Raw genomic sequence first — 16403 nt, forward strand, 5'->3', positions numbered from 1 at the left:
CATTGATTCCTTGAGAGGGTTCATTTTAAACTCGGCTTGACTCAATGAGAACATTTTTTCTTTCAGAAAACAAAATGGGCCTTTTTCCTCAAGTGAAGCGAGGGCTGCAGCTCCAGCATGTTTGGATTAATAAGGAGTGATTGATGAAGACAGGAGAGGAAACATTCGATTCCTGCTCCGCTCCCGTTCCTGTGAGAAAAACCTTGGGAAAGAAAGCTATAAATAAGGAGTGTTGGTCCATGTGCAACGACCATCTCGCTTCGGCACGCCGTGTGTGTGTGTGTGTGTGTGTGTGTGTGTGTGTGTGTGTGTGTGTGTGTGTGTGTGTGTGTGTGTGTGTGAGCAAAAGAGTCAAAGTGTGTCAAGTGTGTGTGCAAGTTGTCGGTATGTCAATTTGGCATGAAGGACAGACTGGCGACAAGGTTTGGAAACAAGGCAAGGAAAATATTGACTAATCATGCACAGCAAATGTCAATACATAAGCTTGAAGTGTGCTCTTTTCTGCAGGATTAGTCCATTACTCAAACGCTTACAATGAGTTCAATGAGTTGAAACATGCTAATATTTTCTACACAAGTTTTACCTGTGCAAGTATATATTTCTTTCTCCATTATTTAACTCCTGAATCGCCCAGAAACGCATCATTTGGGCTAAAAGGTTTGCAGACCACACAAGAACTAGGAAATATGTAAATATATGGTGTCTACAGTCGGTTACAAGCCATAAAAGCATGAAAAGCCTGTTGCTACAGCTTACTCCGCTTTAAGGGAACATCACGTTTTCACAAATGTTGACTTGTCCTAAGTGTACATCCATTTTTTTAACTTGACTGAAGTACTTGTCTAAAAATGTGGCTTTTATTGTAGATATCTAGAAACCCTGAAGCCAAAATCAACAGCAGAGATACACCAATCATGTTTTGTCATCAGAGATAATGAAATTTGCCGATAAAACCGTGACCTTCTCCATAAAGTCTAGTTGCACGTGTCATAAAAAGGCAGAAGTCAGCACATGCGAAGTTGAAGGGTCAGCACATATCATTATATTTCACTCATGTGACACAGACGTAGGTGAAACAACAAACCCGGGCCTAATTAGCTGCCCTGTGTGTAAAGTTTAGCCTTAGAAAAATAAACCCCCACCATAAAGTGGCTCTAGAGCTGGGGGTATGGCGTAGCGAGGTAGGGTGGAGGTGCCCACAAGCAAAGATTTCCTGAGTTCAGAGGTTGGCGATTTCATTCGAGAAGTGCTTTCAAATGGATTCTTTTTTGTCACCGCTGATGTAAACAATCAAACAAGTGTTACCACTGAACATCTTGTTCTTGACAGCTGTGTTAACAAATTAGCATAACAAACTACAGCTGGATAAACTTGTTCCGAAGCTGTTTTAACATTGATTTAAATGCGCTGTCGTATATGTGATACTCGCGAATTATAAAATTGATTGCACATGTCGGCGCAGCTTAATGATGTTGTTAGCAGGAACAAAAAAGGCCTTTTATTTTTATTCACTGCTTACAGTTGCATTGGCAAAAAAGCCTGTATGATCAGGATATATTGGATAATTTACATTTATGCATTTGGCTGTCACAGCTTTTTCAGTTCATGCATTCTTTGAGAATCAAACCCATGACCTTGGCATTGCTACTGGGCTGTGCTTTATAATCTACAAAATAAACCTTATTTATTCCACATTATTTACTTTAAAGGGATGGTTCACCCAAAAATGATAATGTGATGCTTATCTGTTTACTCCCAGGGCATCCAAGATGTAGGTGACTTTGTTTCTTCAGTAGAACACAAACAAAGATTTTCAACTCAAACCGTTGCAGTCTGTCAGTCATATAATGGCAGTCAATGGGATAAATGGCTTTGAGAGTCAAGAAAACATACACAGACAAAACCAAATTAAACCCTGTGGCTCACGATGATACATTGAGGTCTATGCAAAAAAAAAAAAATTATTATTATTATTTTTTTTACCTCAGATCCATCACAATGTCCAACTGTCCTGAGCGCATTCACAACAACCGGCTACTCAAAATAGTAATTACTTGTGCTTATCCTGATTACACACAACTGATTACAAACTAAAAGATTATGTTTGCTTGCACACGCTCATCCAGGAGTGTTGACTTTTCACTGACTCCCAACTTTTGAGCCTGATCGACTGAAGTTATGGTTTGCTCTTTACGCACAGGCTGTTGTAAACGCTCTCAGGACAGTTCGCCGTTGCGGTGGATCAGATGTAAAAAATGATATAAATACTGTTCAGTTTCTTGCGCAGGCCGATAGTTTTGTGTGTTAAGACCTCAATGTATTGTCACGAGCCGCTAGGTTTAATTTGGTTTTGTTTGTGTATGTTTTTTTGACTCTCAAATTTGTGGGTCCCATTGACTGCCATTCAATGACTGACATACTGCAACGGTTTAAGTTAAAAAAATCTTAGTTTGTGTTCTACTGAAGAAACAAAGTTACCTACAACTTGGATGCCCTGGGGGTAAGCGGACAAACGTCAAATTTTCATTTTTGGGTGGACTATTTATTTAATGCACATTCCTGTCTGTAATTCTGAATAATTCATTGGTGCACATAACTGCAGATTAAACTGTATGTGATAGTTTGCTTTTCCTCTGAAATCACTTTCCTTTTCAGATAATATTATGAATTCCTTCTCATCAGTTTTCACAATCAAATCAATTCCCAAATGATAATGCCAGATCGGCCAGATCCGCTAATTGAAAATCCAGTTTCACTTGGAAATGCACTATTGTTCAGAGGTTTGGGGTTGGCACACTCTAAAAATGGCTGGGTACACCCAGGTGGGTAATTTTATTATTTTAAATATTTTTAATATTAAAAATAATATATTTTTTAATATTCTTACCCAGGTAATGGGTAGTATTTCTGCACTCTTTCAAATGATTTAGTGTTTCTGGCTCATATTTCAGCAATACACCAGCACGAGAATTAGGACTATTTGGTGGAAAGTGATTACAGACAACGGTTAAATACACTTAAATTAAAATGCTACTTTTAAATGTTACATTTTTTATTTCTAAAATGCTTGTTAAATGAGTTTAATGAGTTTAATGCATGTAATATTGTAAATAATGCTGTATTCACTCAAATAAATGTAATTTGTCCTATATTTTTGTCCATGGGTGTTCTGCCATATAATAATAATAATAATAATAATAATAATGTTCATCGTTTGATTGTTGTTGTTGCCTCTATAATTCTGAGTGTGATTTTCAATTTCCATCCCATTTCAAGCCAGCAATATAATAATTTTTAAACAATAGTTGACTTAAATAAAATAACCCATTATGTTGAGTAAAAACATTTAAACCCAATCAGCTAGGTCAAAATAACCCAGCATGTGTTCTGTCCAATATTTACCCAGCACTGGGTTGCCAAATAAACCAAGTTGGGTTGTTTTTAACCAAACATTTTTTTGTGCATTAATTTATTTTTATTATTATTTATTTTTTTTGAAAGAGTTTAATGTTTATGCTCTCCAAGGCTGCATTTATTTAATTTTAAATACAGTAAAAGCTGTTATATTGTGAACAATTATTACAATTTAAATGGATTGTTCTGTATTTTAATATATTTAAAACATAATTTATTCCTGTGATGCAAAGCTGAATTTTCAGCATTATTACTCCAGTCTTCAGTGTCACGTGATCCTTTAGAAACATTCTAATATAATGATTTGCTGCTCAGGAAACATTTCTGATTATTATCAATGTTAGAATATTAGTTCAAAACAATGGCACTGACTTGAATGTGACTTGAAATAGAAATATTCTGTAACATTATAAATGACTTTGTCACTTTTGATTAAATAAATGCATCCCTGCTAAATAAAAGTATGAATTTAAAACCCATAAAATGGGTTTTATGTTAATTTTGTCTTTTCTTTGAGTATCTTTACACACTATGTTCAACTTAAAAGTATTACTCCCTTATTTCTTTCCCAGGGCCAGGATCTAGATTGATTAGTAGCCATGGATTGCAAGCTCATAAAGATTTACAGTGCATTATATTCATTTTCATTTTGCAGACACTAAAGCAACATTGAGCATATACATTTTATCAGCAAGTGATTTCGGTATCTCTACCAGCCGAGCAAGAGGAAAATTAGTCGTGAGCAATAGCATAGCTTTGTTCTTAGTCATGTAGGGTTGAGGCGAGCAAAACATTGGGCTATCTCGAATGTTTCACACTAAAAAGGAAACTTGGAAAGGCCGAGAAACGCCAAGAATCTACATTCCCTCTCGAACCGTTGGCGCGAGGTGAAGAAAGGTTTGCACGGGCCCTAATTCTTCTTTAATTGGTTGACTTCAAATTAAATTTGCATTAGTTTATAGCTCTCAAAACAATCGCCCCAGGGCATCATAAACAGCAAAACACTGGCAAACAATTCCAACGCTCTCTCGCAAGTCAAATCTCGGAACTCGGCATGCTGTGTAAGGTTGGCCAAAGTTATGGTGAGGATGTTTGGCAGGGCCAGTATTGACACTAGAGCTACTCACAACATGCCTTGTTGAATCTTGGAGTGCTATGGGTTTCAGTTGACTGCAAAGGTCATTTAGGTCCACCCAGTTTCCCAAGTGAGTATATAAGGGTACCGCTCAACTATGTGGCACTGAGGCTGTATTATTATTTTTAGAGGTGGTATAAATGCGACGTTTCGCCTCTTATCCACCCACACTAGATCGAGACTATGGCTGTGTTCATATCACACTTAAATGTGGCCCAAATTGCCACTATGTGTTTGATTTCACATTTAAGGGTCAATTTTTGGAAATTGAGATTTATACATCATATGAATGAATAATAAGCTAAATAAATAAATAATAAATAAATAAATGTGGATTCTGAGGGTGCAAAAAATGTTAAATATTAAGAAAAATCGCCTTTAAAGTTGTCCAAATGAAGTTCTTTGCAATGCATATTACTAATCAAAATTTAAGCTTTAATATATTTGCGAAAATATCTTCATGGAACATGATCTTTACTTAATATCATAATTATATTTTGGCATAAAAGAAATATTTATAATTGTGTGGGTCAAAATTATAATTTTTTCTTTTATGCCAAAAAATAATTATGATCTTTGGCTATTGCTACAATATATATAAAAACAATAAGTGCAATACTGCTTTAAATTGTTGTTGTTTTCCCAAAAAAATATATATATATATTGAAAAGTTTTCAGTTTAATTTAATTGCATTTTTGTTTTTGTTTTTCTGAGCAAAAAATAAATATACATTTTGTCCTAATTTACAGAAGACACCCACTAAAATGTCATTCAGTGTAACAATCTTGTCAGGCATATTTACAACAAAAATCAATTTATGACATATTAAAAGACAAATTACTTTCACCCCAAATACTAATTAGTGGTAATTGTACATTTTAAAAAATCGCCTCATTTAAAAAACAATAAAATTGAATATGCTCCCGTATTCTTTTATATATTTTAATATGTACAAGTCAGAATAAGCATGTTGTTTGAATCTGTACATAAATATTGTGTTACACTGAATGACAACGTAACATTATTTCAACCAAATTTTAACATTTTATTCTCCAAAAATGTATTTAAAACCTTAAAAGCAAACACTTTACTTACATTTAATGTGCTTTCTGTGGACATAAAATCACTTTTGTAATTTTTTTTTAAATAAATAATTTTATTCAGACAGGATGCATTAAATTGATCAAAAGTGACAGAAAAGACATTATAAGTATAATATATTTACAAAATTATCATGGTTCAGACAATAATATGATGCAGCACATCTTATGTTTTAACAATGATAATCAGAAATGTTTCTTGAGCAGCAAATCAGCATATTACAATGATTTCCGAAGGATCACGTGACACTGAAGATGCGTAATAATGCTAAAAATTCAGCTTTGCATTACATTTTTATGAAATATTCAAATAGAAAACAGTTATTGTAAATTATAATAATATTTCACAATATTATATTTTTTGCATTTTTGATAATAAAAATGTAGCCTTGGTGAGCATAAAAGTCTTTCCAAAACATAATTTTTTTTTTTTTTTTTGAGTAGTGGTGCTTTTACAAAAATAAAATACAGAATGTGTGTAAATAAACTAATTTTCACTAAAAATGCCCATTCTTCATATAGCCTTTGCATCTAGTGATCTACAAAATAGCAACATGTGTGAAGACACTAAGGCCTCACACATGTTGCTATTCAGATATACACTGAAAGAGAAAGAAACAAAGCAATGGATGCATTTGTTCAGAGTTTCCTGGCGTGCAGCCTGTCATGCTTAGGTGGAAAGACATGTCATAAACACCCCTCATAATAAAAACCACATCTGAGAGACACTAACCTGCCATCGGTGCTCGCACAGCCTAGAAAACCAGGTTGTTCAGGCAAGAAACGTGAATAACAATGATTTTAATGTTTTCCAGTTGCACCAAAGTCCACGTTTGGAGCCTAATTTTCGACACAATGATTAGGGCATTTCAGCGCATAAAATACTTTTCTCTCACTCTCGCACACAAATTTTCCCTGAAAGCGTGACGGCCTGCCAACAGGCGCTCCAACACCACCAATTACTCCAACATCTCACCGCGAAATTGTATATCACACAATTACTCTACAGAGAATCAATTAACGGAGTTCGGTGCTGAAAGCCGAGATGCTGAAAACCTCAGCAATACGACTCGACAGCGCTGGCGAGAACGTGTTTGTATGCGTCGCTTAGCTTGGGCTAAACGGTGGCACGGCCACGCGTGTTTTGCTTGGCAGCCGCTGCGGGCCCTGTACACAACATGCAGCGCTGACCTCATATCTTTCATGTATTTGGTAACACAATAACAGCCCGGCGAACGCTGCACGGGGTTTAAGGGCCTCAGAGAGACCGCCAGATCTGACGCGTTGCCCGAAGCTGCGCAACACTCACTCAGCGCTAATTGCGAAGCATAACAGGCCTATTTGTGAAAGTGCATGTAATGCATGAGGTGTAAGGTAAGTGCTGTTGAGAGGCATGTGGTTAATGAAACGCTCAACAATTTATCAGCGGCTATAAATCATCCGACGTACTACTACAATATGGCGTAGCTTAATAAAGTCTTGATTTGATTAAATTATTGAATAGACATATGATTTATTATAGACATCATCATCATATCTATCATAAAAACTCACTTCTTACACTAAAAATAAACTCTGGTTTGAAGAACATCTCATATTAAACTATTATGGCTTTACAGTATTAACAATAACTGTATGGTGGTATTTTTGGTGTAAACTGTGGTTTGGATAGATTTTTCATACTCCCTGTTTTTAAAAAAGTTGACCTTGGCAACTTTAGTTTCCACCAAAATACCACAGTTGCAGTTCTAGTTACTACAATAAAATGGTGGTAACCCAGTATTAGTCATTGCTCTCATAATAAATAAATTAAACAATGACAAAAAGGCTCTGAAGGCGTCTAACTCTGTTTAAAGAATATCCCATGTTAATTTTTTTAGGTTTTATGGTTGTAATAATAATTGCTTGGTCACTGTGGTACTTAAGCAAAACAGTGGTTACCATGGGTTTTTGTAGAAAGGGATATTTCACTATAGTGCCAAGTGCAAAAGGCATTTAGGATTTTATTTCATATCATATTGTTGGTATACTGTACAAAATATTTGTAAAAAAAAAAAAAAAAAAAAGGTAACAGTCAGCACAAATGAAGTATACATAATTTTCCCTAAAAATTAATGAGTTATTTTAAAACTAAATTAAAGACAATAAAAAACTACTGATGAGTTGAGGCATGTACTAATTAAGACTTAACCTTATGACATGAGATATAAATTCATGTGTGAATGACAACGACTCTAACAACATGTTAGTTGCTGTGCATGTTTGTTACAGTATTTAATTTGGGGTAAGTTTCTTTATCATATACAGTGAAAATATAAAGATATATTGCATTATATGTAATTTTACTGTAAAATACTGTCAATGTATGGTTTATGGAAATTATGGAGTTACTATACAATTTACAATAGAAAAACGGTAAAACAAAAACAAAAAACTGAATTTCTGGCAACCGCATATAAACTAATTTGTTGCAGAAACAGTTTTTACTCAAATATAGGCTAGTAAATAATAAATTTAGTAGTAAATTTCAGTTAATTGCAGATACTTGTCAAGTAAAATATTGAATTAAATGTGAAAATTTAAAATACTTATTTTCTTGTAAATTGTTGTTTTATGTATGACTTTAAAAACATCATCATTGTATATTTTTATTGAATGTCTGGCAACCACACTGAAACTAATTTAGTGTAGAAGCTAGTTTTATTTAGAAATTGTAAAATTAAATTTGTTAGTAATTTTCACAAATAAATAAGGTAACCATAAATTAAATATATAATTCTGAAGTTGAAAGACTAAAATTTATTTTTCTTGTTTAATTTACAACTTTACAACAAACCTCTTTTTTATGCTGAATTTCTGGCAAACCTTTAGTACACTGTAGGTTTTCACTCAGATATACTAAATAATAAGTTTGCTAGTAAATTTCACAGTTAATTGCAAATAAATGGCAAGTAAAATATTGAATTCAATTTTGAAAATTTGAAGTAGAAATACTTATTTTCTTGTAAAATGTACTTTTTATACGTTTTAATCTTTGTTTCATTTACGACTTTGAAAACATTATCACAGTATTTTTTGCACTGAATTTCTGGCAACCACACTCAAGTTCAAGTTTGTTATTAATTTTTGCAAAGAAATAATAAGTAACAGTCAAAAGACCGAAATAGTATTTTCTTGTAAATCATCAGGTCTTTGTTTAATTTAAAAATATTTATATCTTTGAAAAACATTATCACAGTATTTTTTTTTATGCTGAATGTCCGGCAACCACACTGAAACAAATTTGGTGTAAAAGCAAGTTTTACTAAGGTATAGTAAATAAATTTCCTAGTAAATTTCATAAGTAAATCATTGAATAAAATGTGAAATGTTAAAGTAGAAAAACTTTTTTTTTTTGTAAAACATACTCCAATAATCTTTATTTTATTTACAACTTTGAAAACATCATCACAGTGTTTTATGCTAAATTTCTGGCAACCACACGGAAACGGAAGGTTTGGTGTAGAAGCAAGTTTCACTCAGATATAGTGAATAATAAATTTGCTAGTAAATTTCACAATAATGCAAAATGTGAAAATATGAAGTAGAAAGACTTTTCTTGTAAAATATATTCCAATAATCTTTGTTTTATTTACAACTTAGAAAACATTATCACAGCATTTTTTACACTGAATATCTGGCAACCAAACTGAAACTAATTTGGTGCAGAAACAAGTTTCATAATAAGTAACAGTAAATTAAATATGAAATTCTGAAGTAGAAAGGTAGAAATATCTTTTTTTCATTTACATCTTCTAAAAACACCACAGCAATTTTTTTATGTGGAATGTCTGGCAACCACACTGAAACAAATTTGGTAATTTTGATAATCAATTTTACAATGAATTACAAAAATGGCAAGTAAAATACTGAATTAAATGTGAAATTTTAAAGTAAAATGACTGAAAATAGTATTTTTCGTAAAACGTACTCCAATAATGAAACAACTGAAACTGAAACAAGTTTGGTGTAAAAGCAAGTTTTACTTTGGTATTGTAAATGATGAATTTGCTTGTAAATTTCATAATTAATTGCATAGAAATGGCAAGTAAATCACTGAATTAAATGTGAAAACATGAAGCAGAAAGACTCATTTTTTTGTAAAATGCACTCCAATAATCTTTGTTTTATTTACAACTGAAAACATAATCATGCCATTTTTTACACTGAAATTTTAAAGTAGAAAGACTGAAAATAGTATTTTTTGTAAAACATTCTCCAATAATAAAAACAACAACATTTTTTTACAGTTCCCAAGCTGTTTTTACTGTAAATTTCCAGGATATTTTTACATATTATCTCAATATTGTTTCCAGATTATGAATAAACAATCAAGCAATCAAATAGCCACTTTGGACCCTTTTAAACGCAGCATACAATGGCACGCATCTGTTTACAGTTTGTAGACATGTTCTGGTTTGGCTGTGGGCATCTGAGTTGCACTCTGCTCCCTGTAGCGCTGTAGGAGGCCGACGCTACTCAGTGGCTCCTTGTTTAGTTGCTATTTTATTACCGCTGCCTGTTTTTCATTGAGTGTCCCATCTGACTCTTTACAGTGGCAGCAAACAGCTCCCAAATGCAACACTAATGTTACGCCAACGTGGGACAATGCCGTTCCAGAGGAGAAGACATCAAGCAGGCCAGTTTAGGGGCTATAACGGGAGGGCTTGAGCTACTCGATACCCCCCTTTAAGTACCAGATCCCCATTTCATACCCAGAATGGTAATTTAAACTCTAAAACAAGAGTGCAGCCCCCCCTAAACAGGCTACTAACAATATGGCGAGTTATTTAATAGCTCAGTTAAACCTTCAGGCAACTTGCTGTTTCTACTTTTCTCACGTGGTTGCATAACAAATGCCCGTATTTTTGTTCTACCAACTTCTGAAACTCTTACCCAAGGCCTATAAACCACAAGGAGACTTCTTTCTCATCTAATAGCACTTCTGATAATAAAACGGCACACTTGAGTAAACGACGCATTGGTATAGTAAAGTTCAACTAGCGAGTGATGTCAGGCAGGGTTCGGGAGGCGAAAAGCTCGTAAACGAACTCAACTGGCTCCTCAGTAGAGAAATGACAGAGAGATATCTTACTATCCTGCCATCCAGAAGTAGAAATCGAGTGTAAATGCTGAGCCGCTGCTGGCCTGAACAGAGAGAGCCTTTTAAAGGGCAGCGGCAATAAATTGTGGTTTTTGACGTTTTGTTTTCTTTGCTTCGTTTGTTCAAAAATTATGACGCGGAACCGTCTCCAGAAAAGTAAAAAGAGTCTTTCTCAAGACGTTTGCTTACCAGGGAGAATCTTTGCCAACTATTGAGCGCAGCCCAAACCAACCAACTCCTACTAACTAGATTTTCTAAAGTAAATGCAAGCCTTTTTTTGGCCATATTACGGTTGCTAGGTGGTGGCTTTGGCTTTTCCAAACGACCAAAGTAAAATCTGACATGCCGTGCAGTGATACTGATCCAATTTGATATTTTTCTCTTAGTGAATTACTCAGTCAGATGACTTGCAAAGCCACATTTTTCATGTGCATCTACAAAGTAAATACACATTTGTGTTTTTTATGCACATTTTGGAAATTATCTTCAAATTCTGGTGTTTTTCTCAAAACTTGCATAAAAACATGTGGACAGAAAATGGTGGATGGCTATGAGAAGTAAAAGCTAACTGCACAATTTGAGGTATATTTTATGTCTGTAGCACAAACAACCAAACAATTATGTTCAGGTTTACTACATTTATGTATCTAGAAATGTATTAAGGGGACACACTGCAGGCAAAAATGCAGGTTTTTCATGCACCTGTCGAGTTTGAGATTTTGTGCTTTTTGCTGTTTCATAAAGTGTTTTTTTCAGACTTGTGGAAAGAAAACATCCAAAAGACACTGTTAAGTGTTTCTTTTATAGCACTTTATCTTATTTGTGTCAATAGATTTCAATTACAATACATATTTTTAAAGCCGTTTTCTCAAAATGAGTTTTTTCTCCTACACTAAGCCATAAATCTCCACTTCAGTAGCACTTACACACACCAAACTTTAAATTTTCATTCCTGTCAATGTCCTGAAGGCATGTCCAAAATTATTCATACCCTTTGCAAACTGTAACAGTCTAAGGGAAAATCCAAAGTTCTATACCATTCCAAATAGTCCAAGTTGTTCTAAAACATCCTAATTACCCTGATTTATTGGCAACAGCTGTTTTAATCAACTCAACAGGTGAAAAACAGAAGCTCTCTGCTGTTGTTTTGTGGACAGTCATGGCTAAGACAAAGGAGCTCACTGAGGACCTGCGGCTGCGCATTGTGGCTGCTCACAAGTCAGGAAAGGGCTATAAGACCATATGTAAATGTTTTGAAGTTCCAGTGGCTACAGTGCAAAGTATTATTAAAAAATACAAGACGTTCCACACTGTGAAAAATCTCAGAGGACGTGATTGGAAGCCAAAAGTGACACCTGTGCTGGCCAGGAGGATAGTGAGAGAGGTAAAAAAAGAATCCAAGGATCACCACCAAGGCCATCCTGATGAATCTGGGCTCTGCTGGTGGCAACATCTCAAGGTTCACACCACAGGGTTCCACGCAAAATTGATCCCCTTAAAGTGAGTGTTTGTTTTTATGCAAATTTTCTTTCACATTTTTCTCAGAATGCGCCAAAAAGTGGAATAGAAAATTGCGGATAGTTAGAAATGTAAAAGCACACCTCTACGTAACAAACTACACAATTTATTGTATATTTCATGTCTGCAGCTGAAACAACTGCACAATTTATGTACGTATAGGTTTAATACTTTTTTGCATCTGCATTTAGTAAATTGTAGTTAATGTACATTTCTTCTTACTAAATAAAAAATGGTCCATCTAAAGTGAGTTTATATGTTTTTTATGCACATTTTGTACATTTTCTTCACATTTCGGTGTTTTAATGCAGCATTTTTCTCAAAATTTGCATACAAACATGTGGATGGTTAGAAAAGTAAAAGCACACCTCTGTTCAACAAACTGCACAATTTAAAGCATCTTTAACATCCGTAGCACAGACAACCAGCCATTTATGGACAGATTTAATACTTCTTTGTATCTAGAAATGTATTTTTTAAATTGTAGTTTATGTATAATAGGCCTATGTATTCTTACCGAGAAAAAAAAAAGATCCACCTAATGGGAGTGGTTATGTTTTTAATGCACATTTATGCACAAAATTATCCATTTAAAGTGAGTTTTTATGTTTTGCACATTTTAAAATTTTTCTTCAAATTTTGGTATTTTCATAGCATTTTTCTGAAAATGTGCATTAAAAAAGTGGATGGCAAATTGTGCATGGTAAAAAAGTAAAAGCATACTTCCACTTCATATCCATAGCACGAACAACTGCACAATTTATGTACGTATAGGTTTAATACTTTTATGCATCTAGCAATGCATTTAGTAAATGTACATTTTTTCTTACCAAATAAAAAATGTATCCATCTAAAGTAAGTTATTCATGCACAATCTGGAAATTTTCTTTACATTTTGGTGTTTTCATGCAGCATTTTTCTCAAAACGTGCAAAAAAGAGGATAGAAAACTGGATTGTAAAGGAAAAGCACACCTCTACCTAACAAACACAATTTGAGGTACATTTGTTGCTGTTATGACAAATATGACAAAGCTGCTTGTTTTCAACCTTTTTATTAACAGAAACTAAATGTCAATATATTAAATTTGTGATTTCAGAAGTTTAAAGAAGTGAATATTGTTTAATAAAACAATGGTTCATAATGAAAATAGTTAAATTTCACAATTAAATAGGGGTTTTTACATTTTTTATAATACAAAAACACCTTGATTTTAAGCATTTTAACGAACCACTGCTAATAGTTGTAGTTAGAGATTTGTTAAAATCCTAACAAAGTCTAAAAAAAGAGAACATTACACCTCTAATAATATTTAATCCTTTATAAAACGTATGTTTTTATGATCCAAGATTGTTAAAATCGCAAAAGCGTTACATAATCTCTCTCCTCTTGGTCTCACTAAGGCCTGTTCGTCACTAACTATAATAGATGGTTATGCCATGTGAGGGAACAGGTCTCTAATATTTTATTTTCATTCATTTTTTCACCATTAGGTTGATTCCAAGGTCACCACTGTTATAAAGTTTCCGGTCAGATGCGTTCAGAGGTGCATGACCCTCCCCGGAGTCTGAAGCGGTTGGTGTTTGCAGCATGGTGCCCTGCAAAGTAATCAGAATAACTAAACCCCTCTGCATGAATTTATAGGCCCGAGGTAAGCGCTCTCAGCCTCTGCTGAGTCATTAAACGTAGAGCTGATAAGTTAAAATGAGTAGAGGGAGGATGACATCATGACAGGGCTAAATGGTGTTTTATAGTGTTTCGTTTTCGCTTTGGCGAGAACCGTCAAGTTTGGACGGAGGCTGCCTGAAGGTTTGGGTGTGAGTCGTTCATGCTGTTGTATGTAAATGTGCTTTTACTTCCACACATACACTCTTGAAAATAAAGGTGCTTAACGATGCCACAGAAGAACCTTTTTTGTTTAAATGGTTCCATAAAGAACCTTCAACATCTGTAGAACCTTCCTTCTTTGTGGCGATCCTTCCTTTGTGGCAGTTCTTCAGATTATAAAAAGGGAAGAAAGAGACGGTTCTTTAAAGAACCTTGACTGAATGGTTCTTTGTGGAACCGAAAATGGTTCTTCTATGGCATAGCTTGAAGAACCTTTTAAAGCACCTTTATTTTTAAGAGTGTATATGGGTCATTCTACAGAATTGGTCTAAAGTCAGATTTGGAACGTCTTGAAAAAAAAAAGAAATTTTCAAAAAAAATTGTATGTATGCATATTGTATAATATCCAAGGTACACATTTCTAGTAATTGTGCAGTTAATTCTCATATTGCATTTTCATAAAGTTTTGGAATATTTGTGCTCTCCCCAAATTTGTCACTACCTAAACACAATAATAATAATTTAATTTAAAGGGTTATATTGACATATTGAGATTTTGCTTACATCTGTATTGTAAATATATATTTTTGCTATTTTATATTTTTTTTCAGAGGTAAATCAATGAAAATTACGTTTGTAACAATACTTCAGTTGTTATAAGATATGTTGTATTTTAAATTTGTAAAAGGAAAAAAAGTTAATTTCAACTTCAAACTTAAAGGAGTAGTTCACTTTCTGAACAAAAATTTACAGATCCAAGATTTTCTTGTTTTTGAGGAAAAATTTCAGGTTTTCCATTCTATGGCACCTTTAATAAAACTATTAAAATTCTTCAGAAAATGTTTAAATATTTTCTCTTTGCTTAATGTGCAAATTCAGCTCTGTACTGTAATTCCACCCCCCACATTTTTCTTTTTTTTTTGTCAGTACTGAAACACTTCTTGTTTTAGCCCATTGGCTGAAACTGATTTGAACTAAACCCTCAACATTTATGATAAGGAAATAGAAAATATTCCTGTGTCCCTTTCTCTCATAGCTACATGGTGAGTAGATTCCATCATTTTGAGGCAAATGTGTTCAAAAGTCTGAAAAATCTGTGTTTAACTTTAAGGAACGTCATTACCAAACACCTTTTTTCTGCAACTAAGCACACTTTTTTGGTAGTTATTCCATAACATTTAGTTTTTATATGTGTACCACTGTTCAGAACTGATTCTAATCTTTGAGTTTCCAAAATCTAAAATTGTCACTACCAAAATAGTCGCTAAACAGTCACAGCCAAAACATGTTATCATTGGTAGTGACAAAAGGGAACTCATAGTCCTCATATTTGTGGGAAATGAACAACATTTTAGTACAGTTATGCCATTTCTATTTATTTTAGTATGTTTTAGTAGTGTTTTAGTTTGCAAGTTAAAATTCTATAATGTAACGTGGTTGCTACCAAAGCATTTCTGTCAATGTGTTACCACTGAAAAGCATACTGAATTATCAGCTATGTATATTCAAACTAATGAATCCTTAAAGGAGTATTTCACTTTCAGAACAAAAATTTACAGATAATGTACTCACACCCTTGTCATCCAAGGTGTTCATATCTTTCTTTCTTCAATCGTAAGAAAATTATGTTTTTTGAGGAAAACATTTCAAGGATTTCTCATATAATGGACTTCTATGGTGCCCCTGAGTTTGAACTTCCAAAATGCAGTTTAAATGCATCTTCAAATGGCTCTAAACGATCCCAGCCGAGGAAAGAAGGGTCTTATCTAGCAAAACGATTGGTTATTTTCTAAATAAAAATTACAATTTATATATTTTTTAACCTCAAATGCTTGCCAAGTCTAACTGTGTACTCTGTGTAGAGATTAAAAAGTATATAAATTGTGAAAAAAATAAATAAAAATTAAATAACCGATCATTTGCTAGATAAGACCCTTCTTCGTCAACAGGGACCATTTAGAGCCCTTTGAAGCTGCATGTAAACTGCATTTTGGAAGTTCAAATTCGGGGGCACCATAGAAGTCCATTATATAGAGAGAAATCTCTATTTACCTTGGCATAGTTGAATAATAACAGTTCTGTACATGGACATGACATACCGTGAGTCCCAAACACCATTGTTTCCTCCTTCTTATATAAATTTGGTGTTTGCAAAAGACCACTGAAAAATAGGCTAATCCTAACATAACAGCGACTCTGACATAATAGTCTCGGGATCATTAATAGTTACGCCCCCAACATTTGCATAGCCCAATCGTCAGAAGTT

This window comes from Garra rufa, chromosome 12 (assembly GCF_049309525.1).
Source record: "Garra rufa chromosome 12, GarRuf1.0, whole genome shotgun sequence".
NCBI classification, from domain to species: Eukaryota; Metazoa; Chordata; class Actinopteri; order Cypriniformes; family Cyprinidae; genus Garra; species Garra rufa.